Here is a 26220-nt window from a genome sequence, read left to right as displayed (position 1 = left end):
TCAATCCCTCTACATTGACCCCCTGGGTTAGTATGTGATGAGTTGCCTTCTGGAAGTGTCTGTTTCTCTCTATTAACTACAGAAGGCAAGCAACTAGATAAGGTTAGATACCTACCCATCAAACAAGTTAATTTCAATGAGGTATTTGGAATTGCTGAGATTTGGAAAATTTAAGAAAGTAGTGGTTCCCCATGTGTGACCCAAAGCACTCTGTGACCAACAGTCTAGTACGCAACCAATGCAGTGATCTAGCATTGCCTAAACTATAAACTATAAAATGTTATCCCAATGGTAGTATGGTTTTCTTACTTATGTTCTGGTTATATTTCTCACACATATTTCTCCTTGTCTCTCTCTTCTCATTACTGAAAAATGTATTTGAACACAGGCAAAATTTCTGCTCTCTTCTGGTCTTTCAAAATTGATTTCACACAGAGAAACTCCCTACACAAGAAAGGGGAAAATTACCTGAAGTATCTACCCAGATTTTGAGTGGCAGAAAGAGAGTCAAGTCCTGGCATGGATCCATCACATAATTAAGTAATGGTCCTGCAAAGACCAAATACAAAGTAACTTGACTATCAGAGGCAAAGACATTTTATACGTGTTTGCATATCACATTTTACAGATATCTGTATTATCAGCCTTAAAGGATACACTAAATCATTCTTTCACATACTTATCAGTTTTAAAGAATGCAGAAGTACTAAATTTTTTACAGTGTGGACTCAGATTGCTATTATTCTATGAAACTTTGGATCATTAATTACACATTAGCTTTAAAAAGCTGCTTTCTGATTGTCATAGAGTGAATCAGATGTCAAAGTGGTTTAAATTTGACTCAGATTCAGAAGAACTAAGCCAGTAGGCACATAGAAAAATTATTGCATCCAACGTGCATATATGCAGTAGGTACCTGAAAGTCCCTGAAACTGAATCTCCCACATCTGCTTTTTTTTTTTTTTTCCTTCAAACATTCAAGAATGTTTATGGAACTGAACCTTTTTGATCTTTACAGTTCTTGTCTTTCCTTGAAGTTGGTTCAGGGGAAGGCCATTGTCCCCCATTTATAATTAGTCTCTGGTGTACTGAAGTCTGAATTAGCCTATTCCAGCTCCAGGGAAAGAAAATGAAGGAGCAAAACATCTTAGTTGTTAGATAGTTTTTATGTAAGAAAGTCAGCAAGTTGGACTTGATGTGTCTTTCTGAACTGCTGCCTTTTCCCTGGGGAGACGTGAAACAGGACATTGACTTAAACAGATGGTTGTTGCCTCTGAATTATTTAACAGCTAAATCAATGAGAAGCTTCTGCTGCCGTGAGAGGAAAGAGTGTGCTGGAAGCATTCCTCCTCCTTCTCCGCCTCCTTCTCCTGTTAGAAGTGGCCAGGAACAGTCTTCTACTGGCAGCATCAAAGCCTGCAGGGGTGGAAGTGGAGGAAGCAGAAGTGAAACCTGGATTCTAGAGCTATCAAAGAAGAGTTGCCCTTACATAAGAAATATGTTTATCTCCTCCAAATGGCATTGCATCCAGTTTGGTACACATCTATGGTTCCCGGATATGGTTAATGGGATAGGAGGATTAAAATAAAAACGAACAAACAAAAAAAGGCTAGATACCCTATATAGCCTGTAGCAATGCAGTCTACACAAGATACTCTCAGACCTCATTTTTAAAATGCTGTGAGACCACAGGGTCATTACTTTGAACCATGAACTCTGGTCTGGGATAGTTTACATACAATATCTCGGGAGAAACATTGAAAGGCTGAGTTTCTCCATGTGCTCCCTGTTATTTTGAGATGCAAGTGTATCACCTGTTGCAATGGCTGAGCACAGCAAGAACACTCCTTGCTGTCAGCGCCGTTGGATTTGTAAAAGCCTCGTCTTTCCTTGACAAATAGAATCTTCATGCAGACTTAGTACACAACAAGTCAAATGTCCCTCAACCCCAAATTTCCAACCTTCCAATTTTGAAAACAAGCGTGAAACCTTGATCAGAGAGATGGGAGCTTCTCCTCAGTCCTCCAGATGTGTTTTATTGGTCAAAGCCGTGAGTTAGAGCCGATAGTAATGTTCACAGCTGGTAGAGGAGGAAGAAAACACCTCTTCAGGATAAGATCCTGGCTGTCACATCTGGCCAGCTGCAGCCCTGCGGTGGTGGGCACTGTCCGTGGTGCTGAAGCACCTCGGGCCTCCCCACGGGACTCTCCGGGCTGCCAGCACACCACTGACTCCAGTGGTCCCCAAAATCAGCCCTCCACATCACACGCACCCCCTCATCAGTGCTGAGCAATTTACACCAGAGGGCGAGTATCTGGAATGAACTGTACAGTGTAAGGCATGCAGGTTAGTTTTGCTTTGCTTGTATTTAATCTGCATTCCTGTTTTTGCTTTCGCCAAACAACCCAAGCATCCGTCAGCCATTGGACTGACTGCCGAGCTAAGCAGGTTGTGCACAACGGCATATACTTAATAGGCCACGGGGAAATAAAATAAATAAATAAATAAATCAAAGTCCAAAACAACTGTACTGCCACCCACTAGGAGAGAAAAAAATAAAATTGCAAATAAGTATGCAGCTGTTTGTGCCTCTAAACTCAAAAGCAGCCTGAACAGAGACTTCACACAGAGATAAATTATGACCAGTTCAGCAATATCATGCCTCTGCAAAGGTAGAAATGCATTTTAGTATAAAGAACTGTCACTCTATGTATTCATGTTCACGAATAAGACCACCTCTAAATGTTTGACAGTTAAAACCATTTTATAATCATTCAGTACCACTAGTTCTAGGGCAGGAAGAATCTTAAGGCACCTCTGTGCGTATGTGAGAAAAACTCAGCCTGTATTGTTATATTATCATACAGCAAAAAAAAATTTAATTGTGCAAAATTGATCTTCTGAATCAATCGCATACAGTGTAACTTTCTAGTTAGTGTCTAGATATAATGAAACAGAGGTCAAAACATTTACCTGGCTAGACAATGGCAGCTTTTCCTTGTGGAATTTGTTGCATTTATGTCAAATAGACATATATCAATCTTCTTATCTGCTGACATTCTGCAATCTTTTGAACCTTAAATCCTAACACAACGTGTGAATTTAAAGTTGTGGGAAGAACTTGTGTCAAACACTAGAATGAGAGCTGCTTAGAAGTAGAAATGAGCAGACTAGAGACACTATCAGAAAATCCTGAGTTTCTGCATATGGAAAGCACAGAGACAAAAATCTGAGTATCATTCTTTTACTAATTCACCTGCCTGCAAATTAGGCCAGCCTACACAGTTATTTTTTTCTAATTGTAGAAAAATGAGTCTGTTTACATTCTCACAGTAATGATTTATTATTTATAACAACAGAAAACCAATGTTAAGGAAAGGAATATGATCTTTTGGTGCCCATTTCCTTAATGCAATGAAAAATTTGCATAGCTTTAAACATTTCCGCAAGGTACAACCCTTGCTATACACCAAAGTAATTAAGTACATTCTAAATCTCACTAAACTGGCATACACTTAAATTGTTTGGATTAAAAAAGGATGTATTGATGTAGCTACTTTTAATAGTCAAGTTCACATTGAGCAAAGGAATAAATCAGTAAATAGCAGAGAACTCATATGTTCTCTGCAAAAAAAAAAACCCACCCCAAACTTCAGTTAGACAACACATGGAAATAATGCATGTGCAAATACGATCTACCAATTTTCTTATACACTTCCTTGTTAATTTGTATTCATGCTTTTTGTTAAAACAAGCTGACAATAAATCCAGATGATCTGCCTGTCCAATTGACTCTAAAATTTATCATTAATGAAAACACACTGCTTCTCTCTATTATTCTTTCATTATTGTAATGGTATGTAAATGATATTCATTAGATTGTAATGCTTTTCCTTGCAAATCTGCCTGGAGCAGAGAATTCTTTGCCTCGTTTTGCCCTAGATTATCCCATCAACTTTACAGGACTTCAGCATACTTCATTGACTGTGAAGGGAAACAGTGACACATACTAGTAGAAGTTCTATACTGATTTTTTTCTGTATCATATGAGCAAAGATAAACCAAGCTGCTCTTGAAGTGTCATAGTCTGCAACCCACTAGACTTGTTGACTGTCTTGAGGATACCTAGATATTGCAAACAGAAGCCAAAATGCCATGGTCACGTATCTGGTAAGCAACATTATATAACTACTAGATAGAAGGTGCTACATATTGTATAGGCACTAGGAAAGCTACTTACTTTATTCCCCAGTTTTGTCTAAGATTCACTTACAGGGCCATATTTAATTATGCAGATTTAGACCTTAATTGTGCAAGACTGTAGGCAGCCTTACTGCTGTCTAGCTGGAATCTCCACCAACAAGGAAAGAGGTAGGCTTGCATATATCTGTAGGTGTGGGTGTATGGGTGTATGCACATGTATCTAAAGATGGGCTTGAAGTTCTTGCAAATAGGAAGTTTTCCCTTAGAAATAACATAAAATCAAAGCAAAGGAAACACAATGTGATCTTTCCCTTTTTGCCCCCAATCTTAAATATAATCATTTTAAAGTCTGATCCATGATTTTTGAACAGGGATAGTATCTGCAGATTAATAGAGAATATACAGACCAAGAAACAGACATTTTTCATGTTCCAAACATTCTGAAAACAGCAAGGTCTTCAGTTACTGGAAGAAACAATAATTTCAATTTGAAGGTAACTTTTTCCAGTAGAAGAATGGCAAACATAAGCCTAGGAGTATGGATGACCAAGAATGATGTAATTCCCTCCAAGGGTCTGACATGAATCATTCTGTTGTACCGCTGATGGACTGACAGCCATCCTCCCTCACAGTCTTCATTCTGTTTTAAATCAGTCAGTAAATACAGAAGCAAAATTTCAGAGTTCATTGAGGGCAACACATTTTTTTGCGATAATATAGTAAATATCCTTAAATTTATTAAAAAAATAGAAATATTTGCCTAGTAACTTCTATGAAAGTGAAAAATAGTGGACTGCTGATTGTCCACCCCACCAAAGAAAATATGTTCAGCAGCCTGCAAAACTGTGGTGGTTATATGATACATGTAAAAGCTCAATGTGGTTGGGACTGTTGCAAACAAAAGTAGGACAATTACATATAGAGGGAACTAATTTTAGACTATGGTCTGCCAGATTTACTCATATCTCCACTAGGACAGCTGCCAATAATTTGACATTGTGACAAACATAATCAACGAAAAAGCTCATACACATTCCATCATCCTTTCTCCCACAGACACTGGTGGGTACAGTCAGGCTACGGGCTTAGGAGGTGAACACCTGGGGTATGTTCACATACATATATATGAATGAATCTGAGGATGATAATATTTATATATTCCACATACACATATACACACACATGATAAAATAGAACAATATACTATACTGATATCCAAGATATATATTGGTTCTTTTCCAAAGAGGAAATGGATGAAAACCAGTCCACATCATGACTTCTACATTTCTATCACCAAATATGCATGTGCATTGGGTTTGCGTGGCAAGGTTTTGGTAGCGGGGGGGCTACAGGGGTGGCTTCTGTGAGAAGCTGCTAGAAGCTTCCCCTGTGTCTGACAGAGCCAATGCCAGCCGGCTCCAAGATGGACCCGCCGCTGGCCAAGGCCAAGCCAATCAGCGCCTCTGTGATAACATATTTAAGAAAGAGAAAAACAGTTAGAGGGAGCTTTTGCAGCCAGAGAGAGGAGTGAGAAGATGTAAGAACATCTGCAGACACCAAGGTCAGTGCAGAAGAAGGGGCAGGAGGTGCTCCAGGCACCGGAGCAGAGATCCCCCTGCAGCCCGTGGTGAAGACCATGGTGAAGCAGGCTGTCCCCCTGCAGCCCATGGAGGAAGGATGAGGGGGTGTAGAGATTCCACCTGCAGCCCGTGGAGGACCCCACGCTGGAGCAGGTGGAGACACCTGAAGGAGGCTGTGGCCCGTGGGAAGCCCACACCAGAGCAGGTTTGCTGGCAGGACTTGTGACCCCGTGGGGGACCCACGCTGGAGCAGTTTTCTCCTGAAGGTCTGCACCCTGTGGGAGAGACTCACGCTGGAGCAGTTCGTGAAGGACTGTAGCCCGTGGGAGAGATTCACATTGGAGAAGTTCGTGAAGGACTGTCTCCCATGGGAGGGACTCCATGCTGGAGCAGGGGAACGATGAGAGGAGTCCTCCCCCTGAGGATGAAGAAGCAGCAGAAACACCGCGTGATGAACTGACCGTAACCCCCATTCCCCGTCCCCCTGTGCCGCTGAGGGGGGCGGAGGTTGAAGCCGGGAGTGAAGTTGAGCCCGGGAAGATGGGAGGGGTGGGGGGAGGTGTTTTAAGATTTGGTTTTATTTCTCATTCCTCTGCTCTGTTTTGCTTAGTAATAAATTAGATTAATTCCCTCTCTAAGTTCAGTCTGTTTTGCTCGTGATGATAATTAGAGAATGACTTTTCCCTGTTCTTATCTCGACCCATAAGCTTTTTGTTGCACTTTTTCTCCCCTGTCTAGTGAAGGAGGGCAGTGATAGAGCAGCTCTGGCGGGCATCTGGCCCCCAGCCAGGGTCAACCCACCACAACATGTTACCTTCACATACATAGATGTATATGCATATCATATATATACACATATGCATGTATTTATGTAAAGTGATCAAAGTTATAAGGGGAAAGACATGCATACACTTGATTCTGAACACAGCATCACTTTTCACTAGCAAATCTCATGACTCTCTAATGAAAAAGGTAACGTGTTATCAGTTAATAATTTTGCCACCCTCATAGTCCAATATAAAATATGAAGCTCTTACCATCATTGTCTTTTTTTAAACATTTTAAATGCCCTCATTCTGTCAAAAATGTTTCTTTCAGGTATATAGTTGAAGCCAGTTTTCATGAAAATAGCCTGGTGTTTTCTGCTCTTTAACGTGACAGCACCAGCTCATCATGTTCCATTTGATTTTCTTAGCTAGGTGACTGTGGCAGAGAACAGCATTGTCTCCAGGGGGTGTCCAAAGGAGCTTCTCTCTCGACCTTGCCACAGCAATTTACAGAGCTTTGGGGAGGACAATCACTCTGCTGCCCTTTGCAAAGGTTTCCAGTGTGTTGTCACACCCGTAGAGAGAGAGTTCTCTGCAGTTCTCCAAGCCTGGGTCACCTGAAGGAGGCCGCTCTTCCTCCTGGAAGCTCCTAATGGATGTTTGTCACTCAGAAGAACAATTTGTAGCAAAGAGGCACAAAGGAGAGAAATAGCTCTTTGTACCATCTGCCTTTGTTACATAACTGGAGCACAAGCCTTAATGTTTAAGTGGCTTTTATTAGAATTTCAGCTAATAAAAAGGGAGATTTCATAACAATGTTATTAAGTTGCTAGAAAAATGCATTGCACTCCAAAACACTCTGTGAGATTCTGGTTTTGTGCAATATTGACAGTTTGACACTCAGAGATTGATGATATGAGACTCAGACAATACAACACTGGGCTGTCTCTGAGTCAGGCAATGACATCTGTGCAGAAGGTTCAGTTTGTATTTATCACCTGGATTCATTCTTCAGTCGCTTCTATATCACTTATCTAACCACCTCATTAACGTTAGCTTGTCCTCACAAAAGCAGGGAAGCATTATTATCAGTATTTTACAGACAAGAAACAGAAGTAAAGAAAATTGTAAGTGATATGCCCAAGTTAGCACAGAAAATCAAGGCAGGGCTATCTACAGAAAGCAGAGGAGTTGAGCCCTAGCTGAGTGTCTCACCTGAAGGCCACCCATTCTCCATCTTAGAGTGATGTCCCACTCTTTGGAAAGCTCAATATCCCGGCTTCCAAGGGTCTGTAACCAGACACTGGAACTCACAGCCAAGGGAAAGAAAAAGTCCACAAACAAAAAAGGCAGAGCAGGACCTGTACAACAACACTGCTCAAACCCAGAAAATAATTCTTCAATTCGCTGTCCCATGCTATATCATCCTTTGGGTAAGAAAATTGAAGTAATGTTGTTAAGCTTGCCAATTATCACCAACAAATGTTGGTTCTCTCACTTTCAACAGTGAGAAGAATCATTTGCAGTACTAGCTTAATTATTCATTTGGAAGGAACACTATTAATGACCATTTTCCTCCTTGTGAAAAGCATGTGGTAAGTCATGCTCTTGGACCCATCCTAAGTATAATAAAGAAAAATGTATTCATTTTTCTGAAGTGAGGCACATACAGATGTAAACATTTATTTCTTTGAAAAACACTGAGCAGATAGTTCTGGCAGTGCAGAATAGAAGCTGGCTTCTAGTCTCATTACATAGAAAAGGATTTAAAAAAAAAATCCCTAGTTTCTCTCTAATTATTTCAAGCAGAGACAATATGGGGGAGGGGGGGAAGTCTTTCTCTAAATGTTTGCTCACATTTTGCTTTGGCATGATTGCTATCAGCTTATATTTCTTTTGTTCAAATATTTGTATGATCAAATCACACTGACACAAGTGTTCGTGGAAAACAGATTTCAAAGTCACATGCACAAGCATTCACAGAAACTGAATATTCTGTCCTCCCACATGACAATTTATTTTAGAAAGGTTCATTTATCAATCAAATCAGAACAAGGAAATAGCATCACATGATTTATCTGACCTATCACTACCAGGCAATACAACTAGAATATCAAATATTCTGAGAACTAGTCACAGGCAAGGCACAGATTAAAAATTCCAATCACAAATGCATTGATTTAGTAATTTCAAATAACAAAGAAATCCCCAAAAACATTATCTGCTTGCAAATATCCTTTCAGTAGCAAAGCAGTACATTGGTTCTGTGAATTATTCATCCAAAACTCATAAATATGTATTTTATAACAGCAGGGTATACTAATCCATAACTTCTCGTAATAACCTGAATTAAATGTGAACTGTAAATAAAAATTTTAAGAGGTTTTGTGCCCTTTTTATGCTTTTGTGATCAGCAAAATTTAAAGGTCCTTCTTTCTGCATTTTAAATTTAGAAGTACCATCAGGTTTAGGCTTGATTTCATTCAAAAGCTTGATGAGCCTCTCAAAAGCATAGCTGAAATGTTTCCTTACATTGATTGAAGGGGAATGAGAAAAGATGCTAAATCTTTAAACACTTTCCATTTTGAGTGTTTATTTGCTGGAGTTCAGTAAGAGAGAAATACTAAAGCAAGATATGTGGCAGCAAAGTTATGTGGTGTATAAGAGAAACACCCAAAACCTCCTTTTCCCATCTCTTCACCGAATGGGAACCAACTACATGAACACTATGAACTGAGCGCTGGCACGTGACCTGAAACACATGCACTCCCTCGATGAGGTGCACGTGTGTGTCAGGCTGCGTCACCCAATGGCTGCGTGATTTCCACCTAAACCTGCATACTTGTGCACATGCTGGAGCTTTGGCTATCATGTCCCCTTGCATGACCTGGGGGTGTGTGTGTATACTGTGTGTATACTGTGTGCAGGACCGGTGTTGTGCATCCCTATGGAGGATGCCTGCATTTTGCTGGTGTGTTGTCCAGTCATGTCCCGTATAGTAGCAGCAACCGTGAGGTCCCTGGGAAAAACTGGCACCAGAAATTTGCCTAGCAGTATGCAAGGCTTGTAGTCTGACTGTCCCCAAGAGATCTCTGAGAAATAGAGTACGGAATTAATTGAATTTGTTTTTTTCTGCTGGCAGTCTCCAGCTTGCACTGTGTAGACTGTGTTTGGTGACCTTGGACAAGAAGGGCAATTACAGTTTTGGCAGGTAACCACATCATATACTTCACCATAAAACCTTTTAGCTCCACAATACTTATTAGAAATTCTTCTGAAAAACAAAATAATTGCCTGAGTGTTGTAGACCTCCCTATCTCAGTACCTTTCTGGACAGTTTATTTCAATCTGTTCTGTAAAACCTTGTACTATAGCTTAATTGTTTCTTTCCCTTTTCTAGTGTTTACCCATATATGTTCATTTCAGAGAGTAATCACATTCCCTCTCAGTCAGGAAACTGCACAACTGAGAGTCTAAGTTTTTGGATCCGGATGAAGCTCTGGTGATGTGGAACACTTACCCACCGTGTTTAGCCATTAGAAGGTTACTATGGTGACAGAGTAATTTCAAAGTAGGGTTTGAGAACTAGCTAGAAGATATGTAGCTTTGGCTTATCTTTTCAGGTAAGAGCCTGCTGGCAGCTGTTCACTCTGATTCTTCCTAAAATGTAAAAAAATTAATCCTCATTGGTAAAGTCCCAAACACAATTATGTAAGATTCCAAATTGCTACTGAAAGCAGCTCTCTAAAATCACCATATCCTTTCTTTTTGCAAGCTTCTTTTAAAACCAAACAGGTAGTTTCTAATTCCCCTCATCGCCTGATCCACAGAAAGGTGTTTTCATATGAGAATTGAAAACTTTATGCCTAGTTTGTGTTTTAATCTGTTACGGTTTTTAGAACACTTTGGGATCTTTTTCAAAATGAAGGTGTTTTCTTGATCACAGAATCACAGAAGGGTAGGTGTTGGAAGGGACCTCTGGAGATCATCTAGTCCAACCCCACTGCTAAAGCAGGATCACCTAGAGCAGGTTGCTCAGCATCGTGTCCAGGCGGGTTTTGAATATCTCCAGAGAAGGAGACTCCACAACCTCTCTGGGCAACCTGTAAAAAAAACCCCTGAAATTACAGAGGATCGTGATAGTGCTTCTGTAAAAAGGATTCAGCAGCAATTTAATACCATATTCTCTGCCTATGAGGAGAAGACAGTACTTCAAAATATTATATTCAGATATCTTTCATAGACAGCACAACAAAAATACCCAAAGCTAGCCTAAATTATGCATCCTTACTTGTATACATATGAATTATAATAAAAATTTTCATGTAAAAAGAGAGCCACTACTTATTTATGACATATTTGGTTCCAGTTTCAGGACATAACATGCCAGCCAGAAGTGGGAATGCAGTTTATCACCCCTGATCTGCAGTGTTGTGCTGACAATGCTAGGGCCCTGGTGATAAATTGAGGCAAAAGAGGTGCCTCCAAATTAGATTCATATTAGAATTTTTTCTTCATGAAGAGGAGAAACCCTATCATTTATCAGAGGGGGAAAAAAAACCCCATGCAACAAAGAGGTAAATTTTACTCTGGCTTTTGAATTAGTTATCACTAACAACAGAAGGTACTAAAATTCAGCATCTTGGAATACCGTTCTTTATATACTGTATTACTAGTTTGATATACCTTTTCATTGTAATTGGTGTAACTCTGGAGGCAATTAAACAGCTGTTCTTCTTTTCAGGATCTATCATTAAAATTAATGGGAAAGAGCTGTGGAACATAAGGCCCTTGGCTGAAATATTCATTTACCTGCGGAAAGGCAGAATGTGACACTTTTGTAACACCTTGAGTCATTCCCATTCCAAGATCCTAGAAGAAAAGAAGTGGTTTATTGTGTGTATGAAAATAGCTGGCTCTCTGTTGCACATTCCTTAGGGCTAACGATTGTTTGTGTCAAGATTTTGGGGCAAAATGGCTTTTCTAAAAGTTCAGCCAGGGAATGTGGGGAGGAGAAGAGAGAATTTTTGCTAAGTATAGTGAATCCCATTTCGTCAGCCACCTGGGTGCACAAGAACTGCTATATTTTGTCAGATAAAAGAACCATCTAGGCCCACATCCTTTTCCTGACATTGACTGGGCACAGATACTTAGGAAAAGGCACAAAGGAAAGAGGGATTTTCCCCAGTCTGCCTGTACTGTTCTTAGAAACCAGACTCTTAATCTGAAGCTAATTTTGACTATTTTTGAACGTCCTAAAACGGATCTATCCTTCAGAAATATGATTAAAACTATTTCTAGCTCTTCACAATATCACATGATAATGACGTATAGGAACTCTTTCCCGAGCTCCACAGAGTGAAATATGAAGTAGTGTTGATTTTCTTTTTAACCTCAGCTTAGCCCTGACTCTTTCTAGTCAGTTCTTACAAGGAAAGAGGTTTCAAGCAGATAAACACTGTGAATTCAGACCTCTCAGATGAATAACATCCTGATGCATGAGACGCACTTTCCGTGAGGCCAGAGGAAGGGCATCTCATCACCTGTTGGATGGCACCTGAACGTAGCATAACACACTCAAAATCATGGGGTAGGCTTGAGCCCCAGGTGTATCACAGCAAGTAACAGGGAATGGTTCCACAACACTTGACTTCTGGTGGGCAGGTGCTTTCTACCAGAACCTTGCCCTGCTTATAGCACAGCCCTGTTCACTCACTCTCATTTGGGGCTCTCAGCACCAGGGTCTGGCAGACAGGGATGTGCTGAATACACACACGTCTGGTCTGTGGGGTCCTGAGGAGGGACAGAGACTGGGGACCTGCACGGAAAACACGGTTCATCTATGCACTGCTAGAGGGGAGTGTGAAAAGGGGTAAGTCGTATTGAGTCTCACACTCAGCATGCAAGACTTGACAGCTCTGGGAATCTACCGAGACAAGTGCTCCCTAACAGCTGGATGGAACCAAGGGTAGCTGTCAAAATTTTAATGGACACATAGAAAAAATATATGGATGCTAAGCAAAAAATACTTCTACGTATCTTTGAAATGAAGGATTTCTGAATAAAGTTGCTTTCTATTCAGTTTGTTCTCTTGTCTTCTATAAGATTCCCTACAAAATCCCAGTACCTAGTTTTTCTCTAGAATGTCCTTTTCTCCAAGTATTTCTGTATATAGAAAAAGCTTTTGAATAGATACATATTATAGTGATAATGTAACTAAATATATCATCCACCCATACACTTGCAATTGACTTTCCTCTAACGCTGGTCTTTTCTCCATAGTTTCTGCATCTAATTATCATCAATTTCAGCTCAGGAAGGAAATGATCTAACAATGAAGAGATCAATTATCTTAGCAGCAAACAAAAAAAAAATCAAATTAGTAAACTGGGAATTTTAGATGGCAATTTGATCTTTGGGACATGTGGTGCTTAGAGGAACAATGCACAACACAGAATTTATCCTGTGGGAAGCCAATTGAATTCGGTGTAACAAAGTATCAGAGGCTTCTGTCACTGAATTGTCAGAGTAATTAATTTTCGTCCAATACCTGGCAATAGCAAAGTGTCCTGTATAAAATATGTTTCAGACAAAACAAGGAAAGTGATAACACACTGATCTGAAAGAGAATGACGTCATTCTCTGAGGATATGGTCCGTTTCGTTCTACAGCAACACTTCACCGGAGTCAAAGATAATGATTTATTCACACACAAGAAGTACCCCTGGCAGGCATAGTTAATATTTTAGTACTGCAGGCAATGGAATGTGAGAGTTTCACTTGTTGCTCTGACCTTTATTTTTCTTTGTACCATAATTTCCTAGAACTTCCATTTATCTGGAGAACATGCAATTAGAGAGATCCTTTTAGATAAGTCACAACCATTTCTCACATAACTTTAACACTCATTTTTGTCTAAATGAAGGTTGTTCTTCATAGTGCACTTTTCAAAACAGTTCAGAGTAGTTCACTGAGAACAAAAAAGACCTTAGACAAGACACATTAAAATATATCGATTAGTAAGCCAAGAATTTTAGACTAAATTTTATTTTTTAACAGTTCAGTATATCAAGCACAGATATAACAACGGTGAGAGCAAATACTCATTTATATCTTTAGGTGAAAGAAGAAGAAGCACCTGAGTGACAACTTCATTAATTTGAATACATTGTCTCTAACTTCTGCTGTAAAAGCTTCAGGAGCAATTAATTTCCTTTCTACCGGTAGTGATAATATATCATGGAACAAGAAACAAGAGAACTGCAAACAAAACAGGCAGGGCATGCTAATTAAGGAATCTGAAGAGCTAAATCCTATTTTGATAATGTGTAGGGTTGTTTTTATCTTCTTTCTCCAGTATGATTTTACCATCTTCCTTCAAAATTATAACTTATTGGAAAAGAGAGGTATTTTTTCTTGTCAGGTCTGGATGATATTTTACCCATAATAATACCTGCAGAGCTGGATATGACAGTTTCATAATCTCCACACAGTGATCTTCACTTTTTCCCCTTGCATCTCCAAATCTGAGAGGCGACTGCTGAGTTTTCTGCAATAGAAAGAGAGCAGCATATAACTGAATTCACCAGAAATACATTACTTTAATTTTCTCTCATAGCTTTTCTGGAATTCTATTTTGTGAGTACCTTAACTGGAATATCCCGGCGTGTCCAGGTTCACTGCTGACTAATCCAATGAGATCTGCGTGTACCTATGTGCTGGGACCACAAAGCAGGCAAAGTTTTGAGCGAGATCTGCCTGAGCTTTTGCACCACACTGAGGATGTCCTTCCCCTCTCCTTCCCTTAGACCCAGCTCATTCTTCCCTACACCTCTCAGGAGCCCTGGGCAAGCTTCCTACTTTTCCCCATGACTACTCTTTCTCTCCCATCCTTTCCCCGCAGTCCTTGAGAGGGGGACATCCTTCTTCCTCACCTGGCAAAAGCTCCCAAGGGCAGAAGTGAATGTCTCCCCTTCAAGAGGTTCCCACCATCCCAACTAGCCACATCACAAACATAACTTACAGTGACAACAAACAAATCAAACACACCACACCGATAGATACAACATGTTAGAGCTATTTCTAACTCTATAATGAAAAGATAGCATCATTTATTTGCCTCCCAGAGAACCTCCAATCTAAAGTGGTGATAACGTCTATTTGTCAAATACCCCAAAAATCTCAAGTGCAAAACTCTAACTAGCAACAACCTGGCAGTGGGGGGCAGTGCTGAAATTCTCTCATCAGTATTAAATATGTTATGGAGCCAGAAGAACTGAACTCACAAGAAAAATAAGCAGGTAAGATCCACGCAGGCTAACTTTAGACTGGGAAGGCAGGTCGGTACATTCCATCTGGAGTCACCGGAGGGAGATGCACTCCTCCGGCAGATGATTCAGAGCACTTACAGTTAGGCTGCTGCTCTGAATCACTCTCTGCAGGTATTTTTCTTTATTCCCAGGGAAGAGGAGCATCAGAAAACCACCTCACCTAAGTTAAAGCAAGTTCCAGTGCATTGAACAGTCTGTTCAGGTCTTTCAAAGCTGATAAATGGTATTCATAAACAGAATTAAGGTAAGATTTCTCAAATCGCTACAATTAACTAGAAACTTCACTCTTATTTTCAAAAGTGTATTTAAAGGCAATGAGGGTTTAATTCCTAAATTTCTACTGGCCCATTAAAAAATGTTGCTATGTTGGTGACTCTCTGAGAAAACATCACCTTGAAAAAAAAAGCCTTGTGATTTAACTTCACATCAATGAACATGTTTGTGTGGTCAAAGTGGGAGTAAGGTCTGGAACAAATAGTAAGGTCTGAGGGAAATACTTGGAACAAATATTTCCTGTGTTGAAGAGGGTGACTATTAACTTAGGTTCTGGCACTGTTGAGGGTTTCCTTGGCATTACACAAAAGCAAACACAGTGAGATCCCAAAAGTTAGCAGATAGCTATAAAAATTATAGATTGAAACTGAAATCTTGAGGGTTTTCTGGAAATTAACTAAATAAGCCATTACATTTTGCACTGGCTTATTAATCTGAGTAATTTTAAGTTACTGCTTCATGCACAGCAGATAGGATTATTTTCCAGAGACAGAAAGGACTACTTTGAAAAAAAAATAAATGTTTCCTCTCTGCTTACACAGTCCAAATTTAAAGATAAATTTGTGCCCATGCTTAGTATCCGAGCAGTCTAATGTGTTCAAAGACCCAAAACATTCTCCAACAGCAGAGCAGGTACTAACAGTGTGGAAGTAGCCAGTAAATAGTTTTACTCAAATGATGGGCCCTTCTTTGCTCCTGTCTCCATTAATTCTTGACTAACCAGCTCTTATCCAGACTTGAATTCTGACCTATATGTTAAAACTTTGCTCCATTAGACAAACCAATTTGATAGAATGTTGAGTAACTTCATTGTATACTAAAACTGTAACCGATGTGTTTCCACTGGCCTTCCTAAGCGTCTGGTATTCATGTTTAAAAAGATGTACATGGTAAAATACTGAGGAGCTAAAGCTGGTGTTGCGTATTTTAGAAATAAAATATCAGTGCAGTTCATTGGGGAGAAAAACAAGGATGTCAGATGCTGCGATGACTTTTACACCAATAATAAAAAGACTTGCAGTGTTCACTTGTCTGATTTTCTATTAAAATTAATGGTCTCTGCTCTCAGAAGTGTGCTTAATGGCATTTCTGGAGAATATGTAAAACTACTGTGTTAATCTCTCACCCTGTTACAAACCTGGGTTCAGATCACACTATGCTATAATGCAATTCCCTCCTGCAGTTATGTACTGTGGGCACTGTACCAGTTTCCAGCACAGGAACAGGGGGGATGAGGAATAGGATTTGGCAGAAAAAGTTGGTAGAACTGGTGGAAAAAGGACCTCTGAAGTGACAGTCTGGAAATTAAGGTACCACTACCTCATTGGTAAGATTCAGGCTGAATCCCTTTAACAAGATCAGATTTCTTTCCCAGCTTCATTTACCACATATGTTCATATGCATCTAGTCTTATTTTAAACACCTAAACCCGAGCTGTGACATCACTCTCCAGCTGCCACCCAGACTTCACTGACCACAGGGGAGTCTCTCGGGCTTTTTCAGAGAAGCAAATTCATTCCAGCATGTCCTGAATGGAGGGACAGAGCCTGTTGCAGCAGAGGAAAGGCACACTCCTTTGAGAGCACAGAAAACCATTGGGTTTGGGGGACCGTGTGTTGGGGTTTTTTAAAAAAACTCATTATAGTAGATTTCATATGGGTGTAGATCTCAAGGTAGGCAGGTGCCTGCTCATCACCATCACATGGGCTTTCCCCACCTCCAGGCCTCAGCTGCAGTTTTGTGGGAGCAGCTGTTAGCACATTCCAGTGTAATCTCTATTTCAAAGGTATTTTTGAACTGAAAAGCAGGGTCTTGAGAGAAAAATAATGGATTACACAGACAAAGAAACCACATATATTTTAGAGTTTCATGTCAGCAGTCAGAGTTACTGTTGCTGTTCAGCCTTCATTTGTACAAAACAAATGGACATACCAGTGAGTTTTGGAAGCAGCATAGCTCAATACTTTGACTAAACAAAAAATAATTAGGAATCCTTCGTTGTAGAGAACTTACTGAATTAATTACATTTTTCCACTTCCTTGCTATTAATTAAGTTGCGAAGTTGAATGTATCTATCACACATCCATTAGACCAAAAGATGATTTATTTGCCATCTGAATGCTGCAGTTGGTCTTTGCTGAAGCAATACAAACAAGACTGCAGAAAGCAGGATGTTTTCTTAGACTTCTGTATTCTTATTTCTTTATAAATGTAGACTGGCATTATACCTCCCTGAATATAAAAAGCAAAGCTCTTCTCCGAAAACACTGTCAATGACAATTTTCTTATCTTTACAGATTATAATTAGAAACTTCACCCTATGAAAATGAATAGAGAGATCAGATATCAGTGCCAAGTCTTGGCAAAGGACCAGCTGAGCTAATATGACACATGTCATTATCCTATCCTAGTCACAGGTATGGGAATTAATTGGGAGCGAATTTTCGTTTATGAACACCTGCACCTAGATAATTATCATCTATTACTGCCTTGTGAGGGCTTTCATTAGTCTGCACTGCACCTTATCTGTGTGCTGCAGGTTAGAGATTTTTAACACTAGTTATTTTAAGAGTGAAATAACACTTAAAAACGCTATTGCCTTCTGATAATTGAGTTGAATTTTCTGGGGGGGCGTCATGTACTATGTTCTTTACTGTGAAAGCTTAGGAAGCGTCCAGTGAGCCATATTTTTCTGTGGTAGAGATGGGAACTTTTAATTTTAAGGAAGGCAGTTTACTTCCACTGGCTAACTGGATTTAACTAGTCATTTTGCGTTCAGACTAAGCTGACTGTTTTCACTTTATTCACTACAAAATATGTGCTATTATACCTCCTTAAGTACTGAATAAATTTTTCCCCCCTGAGTGTTCATGTTTTGGAGTTACTGCACAACTTGTCTCTCTAAATGTCACAGGGAACCTTGAAAACGTGGATAATTGAGGATTTGAATATCTGAAGGGCATTGCAATGTAATGTGTCTATTCTGGATGACATGACCTTCTTGTAGAAAAAAGAATTCTGGATGTTTATAATATCCGTACCCTAGTGCTTTTCCAAATGATTTTCTACTGTAGAATAATTACTTTGTGAAAAATTTCCCACAAGCAAAATAGATTTTCTTCTTTTATTTCCTTCCCCTACTCCAAATTAGTGTGCGTATGTGAGAAGACCAGTGGTTTGTCTTGGATATTTTCCTATCTCCAGCACACAGATGGAAGCCTCCAGGGTGAGTATGAAAAACTCCAGCGTGAACAATGATGGAAAAACTTCCCCTGGGGGAAAGTTCATCCTAAAATAACTTGTCAGTGTCCTGAAACTTTTGGACATTGGCTCCATTCTTCCTGAAATCTTGGAAATTCACAGGTGTCTTATAGCAGTGACTTGTGTATGTACCACTAAATAGCTTTATGGACATGACAGTCCCTGTAAGGCTGATATAATTTATGAAGTAATTGACTCTGCCAGATTACTTACAAAAAAGTAAATGAACCCAGCCATAACCCAATCTCTTTCACATGTCCCTCCAAAACTCAAAGTGCTGATCTTTACCTGACATTTATATTCCAAAAGAAACTTCTCTGCCTGTCTGTCAATGTTTCTATCAAAACCAGTTCAAAATAATTTTTCAGTGAATATTTTTCTGGTGTACAGACACGCTGCAGATTCTGCATTCTTTCTAGACACTGTATACTGCTTCACAACATAAAACATTTTCAGTAACACCTCTCTCTGTCAACATCTGGAGAGTTAGTCAGTTTTCTAGATAGAAATCTCCTGACTTAGGATATCTGGTTTTCATATAGTGGCTCACGTGGATGAGCAAGAGCAAGACTGATGTGATCTGTGTATTGCATAGAGGTGGGAGATAGATAATTTTGAATTCCTTAGCAGAGCAGCATATTTTTTGCCAGACTTTGTACAGTTTCTGAGCACCTTCCAAGCAAAATTCTATTTACCAGAATCTAATGGTTACTTGGGTTAGAGATGTGTTTGTTCATTTATAAATGATGCTAAGAATGAGTGAAAATCTCCCATGAAAGATTTTGGTCCCGTGATTACACAAATATATTCAATTCATAGTGTACAACTACATTTTTCACTTGCATTAGACCTTAGTAAGGGGAGAGGAGTATTTGTTCTTTAATATGGGAATGCAGTTGGGCCAGGTCAGCCACAACACATTTTCAAGCTCCATTTTACCTCTGGTTTGAAAAAAATGGCGATTAAAAAAGTGGATGATTTATAGTGCTCTCCAGCCACTGATTATTACCCCTTAAATCTTCCAGCTGGAGACAAATGAAGCATGGAATGTCCAGCATTGACATTATGATATAGTAAAGACAATCTGTTAAATCATACATATATTGTAGTTAACACTAATTTAGAATATAAATCTTAGTGACAGATGATTGTGACATCATCCTCCCCTGAGTTTCTTTGCAAGGAACTGGAGCTTAAAGATAATGAAATGCTCTATGTCTCAGCAACGCTTCTGAGGTCAACTGGGGGAATTGTTGGTACACTGCTGTGTGAGCGCACCGTGAGCAAGTTCGTCCTGGCTCAGCGCTCAGTGCTAGTAAGCCTGTTTTTATGCATCTATTCTGGAGATTCCCAGAAAACTGCCTGATCTTTTGGCTTCCCCAGATTTTCCTTTTTTTTATTCTTTCTGGTTGGAAGAATGTAAGGTGTAAATAGTTCAGTGTTTGAGAGCTTTTGGGATATGTTACTTTTTCTCAGTTTACTTGCAGTACCGTAAGATTCATTATGCTTGCGGTACCATGCAATAAGTACGCCAACCGCAATGTCGGTGTTAATTTTGTCAATCTCTTTGAAATAACCAAAATGAGCATTCCAGGGTATAAATGTGCTTTAACTAGTAAGTGAAAGAAGAGAAATAGTGTAGAACTCCATATTGTTTCTCTGATTAATGTAGCTAGGCAGAAAGTGTAGGTATTTGTTGCTTATTGGGGAACTGCCTCTGTACACTCTGTACTTAATTTACATCACTCTGTACTTAATTTACATCATAGTAGAAGGCATCTAAAGAATCAGACCTATATTCGTTTAGGACTGCCATGGACTTCACTCTTTGTCAATTTAACACCACTATGTGATTTTACAGGATCTCTTTAAAACTAGTTTTTCCTCCTTATAGAATAAATATAATTCTGATCAAGACTAAATACTAAAAAATATTTATTTCAGACTTGTAATGGAAAATATAATGAAATACAATTTCAGGATTCCACTTAGACCAATTTAATACTACAAAAATAAACAGACTATTAATGCTTGTCAATGAAAAGAAAAAAGAGTAAATGAGAGAAAAGGAAATGCAGAACTTTCCTCCATTGGACGATGCAGCTCATTCAAAATCAGATTGTATCCAGAAATCATGGAAATATTCTTCCTTGTGAAAAGCAAGGCAAAAAACTATTTTTTCAGCCTGCTTCAACTTTTCAGCTAGAAATAACTTTTCATTCTGCTGGTTTAAAAGTATGCCTGTTTAAGAATTGCCAGTACCAACACTGCAATAGAATGCTTTTATTTTGTTGAAATGTTCTGACAGCTCTGACACAAACTATTTGGATTTTTTTTCTCCTTGAGAAGCAAGTGTGAGTATCTGAGAGTGCAGAGACATGAGACATTGCTGTGGGCGAGCGAACATGTCCCTCACCCTACTCAAGTTTTCGCCTGTAAGAAAGGTTGTGGTGGAGGAGAATTAAGATAACTCCATCACGTTAGCCATAAATTGACACAAGGACAATTACCATGGAAAAACTGATGACACAAAAAAATGGTCTGGTTTTTTTTCATTTGCTTCCTGCATATAAACTAAGATAGCCCAAGTGACAACCATCACTTTTGAAGGCCTTGTGCAGGTAACAGGTGTATTTTGAATTGTATTCTTCCATCAAACTGATTTGAGTCAAGAGCAACCCAGTGAAATTTAAGGGATTTGCACTAGTGCAAGACTGAAATAAATGAGAAAGCAGTCCCAGAAATCCATTCACATTCACAAAACATCATACAGACACGTTGATAATAGGGCAAATTAGCAGGAAACAAATTGTTCATGACAGGACTGATTTTCAGTATGTTAAGAATCAATCATTTTACACTGACATGAGCTGGACTTCCAAATGTTCATCATTCCTGAAAAATCAGCCTTAAAACTTTTTGTTACATCTCCCCAATTTTTGCGTACTTACTGCAAACACAGTGGAAAGTGCCAGATGGGTTTAGGTGGTTTGTAGATGCTCAGACTTTGGTGCACACCTTCTGCAAACTCCCTCTTTCTCCAAAAGGGAAGAAATTTATGTACCCTGTATGGTTTATTTTATACATTGTTATTTGTTAACCCCAGATAACCACTTTCTTATCTAAAGAAACCAAAAGTGAATGCTTTTTGCAGTTGGATGAGAAGTGTTTCTGAAGAATAATCCTCTTGCAGGGAATCTGCAGTAACAATCTGTTTCCCAGAGATCTGAAGGCTGGCAAACCAACTGACCCCAACTCTCTTGAAATGAGTATTTCTGCCTTCTCTCCCATTAGGCTTAGGACAAAAATGTGCCAGTCTTTATACAGATTGAGGTAATTTGCTACAGCAAAAGAAACACAAGACTTTGTGAATAAAACTCATGTACCTCTGTAGCACAGGATAGAAGGATGCCAGCAGAAATCCATATAAATGCTTCTGACTGCAACCCCAGTTTTGCAAGGTGATAAATTAAATGTGTCAGTGAAGAGTTTAATCCTATTAAAGCCAATGAGATCAAGCATATGCCGAAACATACACACATGCCAAAAGCTCTAATGAAAGGAGGCCAAGAATATTAAGAACAGATTGGAAATCCTGATTCCCAAATCTCAGGTTTTCCTTTCACTTGTGATGGTATAAAACCACTGAGGACTATGGATGAGGCACATATAAGCCCCACAGACATGGTTAAACATCAGCACCTCAAACTCAGCACTGTCAAGCGCAAACTGGGTTCCTGATCTGTTCTCAAAGATGTGTTGCAAACAACCTGTCACATCTGGATCTTCTCAAGTTGAATTTGAAAAAGAAAAAGGAATTAAAAATCTTCAGTAGCACAAGCCTGGCTAATAGTTCATGCATGAAAGCCAAGGACAGGCGCTTTAGGTTTTCTGCACCAGCTTAGCTTTTCTTGAAATACTTGCCTTTGTACTTGAGTCCAGAATATACTTATGCATTTATGTCTATATCCAGAAAAAAGACAAGAGTCACTAGCTTTTTCTAGTGATGGCCACATAGTGTCCTCCATCATCAGGTTACTGTTATATATATCCCCTCCTGAGGGATCTAACGTTCATGGAATTTCAGCTCTCAGCAGGGCAGATCTGTTGCACTTCCTGAGGTCGAGTATGTCAAATGACGCTTTCAGAGATGTCCTCAAGGCATTCAGGCTGGGGCAGCATATGAGAAGTGGGATGTTCAGCACAAGGCATCCAGATGTTTCCCTCATAAGACTGCAGCTGCAAGGAAATCTAGAGTGTGTTTGGCTTCCAGCTCAGGATTTAGGTGCCTACAGCTTACCCATACCTTGCTTTAGATACCAAAGTCCTCTCATAAATATAGCCAGTCACCATAACAGGATGTTCTGCACTGTTATTCTGCACAAGATTGTAGGACGCATAGGCAGAGCTTGCCAGTTTCCACCCCAGATATCTCTACCTTTGCGTCAATTAGTAGAGTTTGCTTTATGGGCTTTTATCATCCTCTGTGGTATCATCCTGGTTCTCTGAATCTCTCTACCGCTCTAAGTTATGTGCATGTCTCTTCTGAAGGAAAACTTCTGAACCCCATTCCACAAGGATTAGAGAAGCACTCAAATATCTAAGAGAAAAGTAATGAGTGTAAGTCCACGTGTAACTGCAGTACACGTATGAAAATCTCTAACCTACTGTGCTACAGTGAACTGCGCAGGTGGGCAAGGACCCCTGCATCAGTCAACAGCAGGAAAGTCTAAACTGATTAAAATTTTAGAGCAGATTTATGTGATTAACTATCATAAAGGTTTTAGTTATATTATTGAAAATGATCCTATTAAACTGTATCTTTATAATCAACCATGTGTTTTATTAAATCTACTTGGATGGTAAATGACTTTTTTTAAACACGGATGCAAGAATTGTGCAATTGTCCCTCCAGTCCTGAGATCAGCCTTGCCAACTGCTCACGATTCAGAGAAAGAAAAAAGAATTTCCAGAGAATATAAATATAAAATAACATGCTGTTAGTTCAAAGACTTGAGAGCAGAAGGAAAGTATCAGGCTTTAACAAGCTGCCTTTCAGAACTTCTGCGCCTGCAGGTTTTTCTTGTTTTTGAAACAGAATCATGAGAACTGAACATCCTTGATGCCTTAATACAGTCACTTCAGCAAAGTCTATAAAAGTATCAGAAGATTTTTTAATATATATTTTCTGCATCCTCTTATTTACACAGGTCCACAAGCAAGCAGAATTAAAAGTTATGTATATTGTAAAGTCAGGCATTCAGGAGTTAGGGTAAACTGAAGTTATATATAACATTATACAACATTAATTTGACTCCAGCTTGTGCACATCTTACTTTGTGAATGCATTCAAGTAATTTGAAAAAAAACCAAACCAAACCCAAAAAACCCAGGTAGTCCTGTAGCTGATGTCTGTACCATAGTATGTAGGCTCGATGAGGGCAGGAATCAGGAGGGAAGCTGTGGCTCATTGCATGGGCCAGGGGTATACACTCAGTAACAGGGCTAACTTTTTTCCTTTGCTATGGCTGATCTCACACTTCTGAGACGTTCTTAGTACAGGCTGTTCTACAGGGATTTGGTTTAACAGGGGATAGCTCCACTAAATTGAAACAGAATTTCCTGGGACAAAGAAGAGACTTTTTTTCTTTTTTTTTTTTTTTTTCCTTTCTGCAAAATTTCAAAGCCTTGCTGCAAACAGCAGAGATTTTAGAGCTTCTCAGGAAGAAGAATAAAAAAAGGTCATCTGTATCTGCTACAAGGGAACATTAGAAAATTGAAGGGTTTTGCTTTTGTCAGTAAAGCAGAGATTCTCAGTATTATTTCAAGGCTTTTTACCTGATCGGTTACATTTAGCACAGGATCAAGCACAAATGGTGGCTCACAGATATTCCTTCCAATCTGCATTACTTGTTTTATTTGCTTATCGCTTAGTTTTTCCTGCTTCCAGACCACTCAGTTTCTTAGCTTCGTGAACATTTTCAGTACGCCCTTTGGGTACTGACTCTTCAGATGCTCCTTCCCTAATTAAACCATTTTACATATTTAAAATTCCCCATATACATGTATACATGTATGTATATACATACATGAAGATGTACATGCACATATGTAAATATACGCATACACATTATATGTATATGCATATGTATATATGTATTAACAACAAGAATAGTTCTATTAACTTTCTTTTCCAGGCCAGTAGAAAATAAAACACTGAGCTGTAAAGTTCTGAAGACTTAATTTGTAAATAATTTTGCAATTTATTTGTGTTTTAGTGCTAAGGAATGTACCAACAATTCCTTATACTTATCAATTTGACATATTTTTGCTAAGTTTACTGCTCTCACTTTACAAACATGGCAGAAAAAACTGTGTGTGACGCTTTGCAAAGATTAATCCATAAAATTTTGCGATCGTATTTACTTCTCTCATGGTTAGTGGCTTGGAAAGCTCCTGCGAAGGATGGTGAATGGATTAGCCAAGGGCATGTCCACAGGGTGCACACTGGGATACAGTCAAGTCAGCTCTCAGGGTACCTGTTCCCTGGGGATACAGTAAGATTGATTCAGGGAGAAGATGAGCTCTGGAGGTGTCACAACATCAAGGTCATTAGCTTCTGCCTGCCAGGGTTCTCAGGAGGACTGATGAGGAAGGGTGCAGCGATGCCCTTAGGGGTGAGACAGGATTTCTACATTGCGCTCTGTCCGAGTGACACAAGGGCTCTTCTCTGAGGAATTCGACTTTTCAGACAGGTTCAGGAATAATGCCTGGATTGTTCTTTTAGTTACGCCAGTAACCTTAAAGGGCCTATGCATGGTCTTTGCCAGTTGAAGAGTTTCTCTATGCACAGAATTTTGTATTGATATGACAGCCTGGGCTTGTATTTACATGTCTTGCTGACATGTCTTGCTAAACCACGTCATGCCTATACCAGTTAAGTATTAAAAAACCCACACAACTCGAGCCCCAAAAAGACATGTACAAGCAAAAAGTGTCTTGTAGACAAAGGTCACTAGCAAAACATTACTTCACCTGCCATAATTACTCCAGTATACATACTATCTAATTTCACTAGAATTGCTCTAAACTAGAGAGAAGTACTGTATTGACATCCCTGGTACTTTTCCAGCCAACATTTGAATGATTCTGTGACACTATAAACTACATCTCTTCCAGCAAGCTCTTTTAGGTGGAGAGAGATAAATATCACTTAGGAAAAAAATAGAGCTCTATCTTTATAGCTCTTTAGTTAGAACACTCTTCTGCTTGTGAAAAGAATCACTATCATTATAAAGCTCTTCATATCCATGTCTCCTACCTAGAAAGAAAGTTGCAACAACTGAAATCACTAAAGGGAGATGTAGATCATCAAATCTACATTCTTATTGCAAGGCAGGCTCAATAGTACCCTTACAATTTCTAACAGACATCTTCCTGGATTGTTCTTAAGGTCTCTTGTGATGGTGTTCTGTTGGTTTTGCAATCAACCTGCTGCCAGTGTTTCACGGTCTCCCCTGTTAGAAAGCTTTTCCTAATATCTACCCCAAAGGTATCTTACTGAAGTCCATTATTTCTCAACCTAATGATATTGGAGAAGATAAGTGGCTTTCTTCCCCTTTAGAGCAGCTGTGGAATATAGAAGTCTTTATCAGATCTGTCATCAATTGTAATTTATCAAAATCCATTTGTAAACCAGTGTTGCTGCATTTGTAGAAAAAAACAAAACCATACATACGTGCAGCCCAGAGCTCACTATTTAAAGAAGTGAAAATTAGCACTCCCACAACCAGTGGTTTTCAAATT

At 39.3% G+C, this 26220-nt stretch overlaps 1 long non-coding RNA gene across 2 annotated transcripts in view; it reads right to left on the bottom strand.

Moving 5' to 3' along the window:
* Nucleotides 1–26220, bottom strand: part of LOC142600517 (uncharacterized) — a 634685-nt gene that overhangs the window by 563341 nt on the left and 45124 nt on the right. The window contains exon 1 of one of the 2 annotated variants that reach the window (XR_012834048.1): nucleotides 6027–6382. The exons of the other annotated variant lie outside the window; for it this stretch is intronic. This is a non-coding gene — a long non-coding RNA (uncharacterized LOC142600517). Of the gene's footprint in view, nucleotides 1–6026; nucleotides 6383–26220 lie in introns of those variants that run through there. 2 annotated transcript variants of the gene reach the window in all.

Source organism: Balearica regulorum, chromosome 1 (genome assembly GCF_011004875.1).
Source record: "Balearica regulorum gibbericeps isolate bBalReg1 chromosome 1, bBalReg1.pri, whole genome shotgun sequence".
Classification (NCBI taxonomy): domain Eukaryota; kingdom Metazoa; phylum Chordata; class Aves; order Gruiformes; family Gruidae; genus Balearica; species Balearica regulorum.
This window is presented reverse-complemented; position numbering and strand designations above follow the sequence as displayed.